This window comes from Lissotriton vulgaris, chromosome 1_1 (genome assembly GCF_964263255.1).
Source record: "Lissotriton vulgaris chromosome 1_1, aLisVul1.2, whole genome shotgun sequence".
In the NCBI taxonomy this organism is placed as follows: Eukaryota; Metazoa; Chordata; class Amphibia; order Caudata; family Salamandridae; genus Lissotriton; species Lissotriton vulgaris.
In genome coordinates this window covers 1,700,403,328-1,700,406,412 of record NC_141685.1, presented here as the reverse complement: position 1 = coordinate 1,700,406,412, position 3,085 = coordinate 1,700,403,328, and positions in this window count along the sequence as shown.

Sequence of the window (3,085 nt, the reverse complement as noted above, 5' to 3'; positions counted from 1 at the left end):
TACCTCCATCATGTATGCACAACTATTGTGTGTCTGTCCAAAGCTCGTTTTCCGACTCTAATAAAGCAATATAGTTATGCCACCTGTGAAAAACCAAAACGTCATTCACTGTATAACTCCATATCCTCAAGCATGGCTTCTACCAACTACTTTTTGTCCATAGTTTGCTCACAAACCCACCTAATAAGACAAGCACTGGCGTTGCCAATAGGTCTCGCATTAGGAAAGTTTGAGCTATTGGTCTTGTAAATGATTTTTTTTTTATTTATGTGTTGGTTTTGAAAATAGCTTAATTAATAGCTTTGCCATTTACAATGCCAATAGTTATAACTTTCGCAAATGTGACACCTATAGCAAAGCGCTGCAAGCTGAGATGGAATTAGCCGCCAGCACCATTCGTAAACTACGGCAGGTCAGGACGAGGAGCAGGCTGTACTCGCTCACATCACATCCACATTATCCTATTAGCGCGCACTCCGTGTCCAGTCAAATCCCCGTCTGCAACATGATGGAGGTCCCCCCTTCGCAGCCGCCTGGTAAGTTTATCCTTCCACGTTATTCACCTCTTTTCCTCTTTGGCGACTGGTTGCTGAAAAAGCAACAGGCTTTTTTTTTACTTGATTGGGGGGCACGGTATGTGGGCTCTTGATACTTTACCTGGAGTCCCTGAGTGATGTGGTGTTATGTTATGTTATGTTATGTTAAATTTGATTTATAAAGCGCGCGTACGCCCGTAGGCTTCATGGCGCTGTAGGAAGTTTTCCAGAAACACAACACAACAACAGAAGGACAGCCTGAAACATCTAAGGATAGGCTTCTCTAAAGAGCCAGGTCTTAAAGGCTTGTCTGAAGGCCAGAATATCCTCGTGTGACCTTAAAGAAGCTGGCAGGGAATTCCAGAGGGAGGCAGCAAGAAAGTAAAAGGAGCTGCCGCCCTGACGTGGTGGTGTCCCTGATTGATTTTGAGGTGTACATCAGTGATGTGGTGGTCTCCCAGAGTGCTGTGTTGGTGTCCCTAAGGGCTGTGGTGGTGTCCCTGAGTGCCGTGTTGGTGTCCCTGAGGGCTGTGGTGGTGTCCCTGAGGGCTGCGGTGGTGTCCCTCAGTGCTGTGGTGGTGTCCCTGAGTGGTGTGGTGGTGTCCCTGAGTGGTGTGGTGGTGTCCCTGAGTAGTGTGGTGGTGTCCCTGAGTGATGATGTGGTGGTGTCCCTGAGTGATGTAGTGGTGTCCCTGAGTGATGTGGTGGTGTCTCTGAGTGGTGTGGTGATGTCCCTGAGTGGTGTGGTGATGTCCCTGACTGGTGTGGTGGTGTTGCTGAGTGGTGTGATGGTGTCCCTGAGTGATGTGGTGGTGTCCCTTAATATTTAACACAGAAACTGTAGTAATGGCCCGGACTACATTGCAACATTCTGCTTAACAGTATCTAAGGGGATATTTTTTAAGCGAACGAGCCTGTAGACAAATATGTCAAGTAATACCATCCTAAGGGTTTCAATCTATCCATATGAGGTGCTGTGTTACTCAAAAAAGTACACCAAATCAAGTAATGGGAATTTGGCTAACTTCAGTGGTGTGATCAGAATTTCACCCTGGCATGATTTTATAGGAGCTGGAGTATGGCGAGAATGGAGTATGGTGAGAATGGAGTATGGTGAGAATGGAGTGGTGAGAATGGAGTATGGCGAGAATGGAGGATGGTGAGAATGGAGTATAGTGAGAATGGAGTATAGCGAGAATGGAGTATGGTGAGAATGGAGTATGGTGAGAATGGCCTATGGTGTGTAATCCGGGGTGGGGAACAGCAGCAGTCTCGCATGGGAGGTAGTTTGACTGTGGTCAGTCTTACACTGTCCCTAAAATCATCTGAATAATTTGGCTGAAGAGATAGCTTCCCTTGTATAGGCGTCCCGCAATGTATAGAAATTGTCTTAAAGCTTCCTAGAAGATTGTGCCCACTCCTAACTGAGGGAGGAATTGGCCCCTCGCCAGACCACATGGCCAAGCTCGAGCAGCGCAAAGCACGACTGGCGACGTGTTGTCACAATGCGCTAATTGCACAAAGCAGGCCTTCAAGGCGCTGCTCGGGCGCGTCCCGGCAGATGACTGGGTGAAAGGGCCCGTCTGCCTGCAGCTCTCTGCAGACAGGGAGACGGAGGGCCCCGGGTCTCAGACAGGCTGACTGGCTGCTGTGACTCTGCATGCTGTGCCTTTATCTGAGCGGCGCAGCCCTGCAGATGGCCGGGGGGTCTCACGGGCGATGTCGGGGCAGATAGATCTGGGAGCCGAAGTGGAGGCGCGGGAACACGCCCAGGTGAGACAGCGAAGAACAGGGTCTGGCACAGACAGAGACTGAGGAACAGAGGCACAACGGTCGGTGACAACGGAGGGAACCTGCTTAGAAGTAATCACAGAAAGTCTTGAAACAAGGCGTTCAGGATAAAATACAAAATCGGAAAGAAAGAATGAGGCAAAAGAGGATGTGGTGGCGGCCGTGAAAAAAATGCAGTTAGGAGGGAGGGAGGGAGGCTGATGGGCGAGCTTGTTTGGTCACGTGATTCACGTGAACTCAAAGAAAACCGCACGAACAAAACCCTTGGTTTCACGATTATTTTGAGCACTTGAATTCTCGCTCCGCTCAATGCGCATGCGCATTAATAAGTCGCGAGACCTAAAAAACCTCATCCACAACACCATGCCATTCGACAGACAACATGGAAAGGTAACCACCTGCCGTATTCTTTCATCGTGGCAAGCAGTTTACAGAAATATTAAATTCTCCAACTTGCTTCTACCCAATGGCGATCCGGGGAATTGTTCTCTCACATCCGTTGCACAACAACACAATAAGATGAAGATGATGTTCCTTCAAAATTGCAATATATAAACCCCAATGAGAAAACTAGAAAATAGCCCACACATAGATCTTTGCCTCCTGCTCAATCACTGAGTAGATAACTTCTGCTCCTTTGAGAAAAAAATAAAAATGCCACCACCATCTCTTCACCATTCCTTGTCTGTGCAATACCACAGCAAGACCACGCAAACTGGCATCCATTGCTCTCTTTTTTTCATCAATGCTCTTTAGAG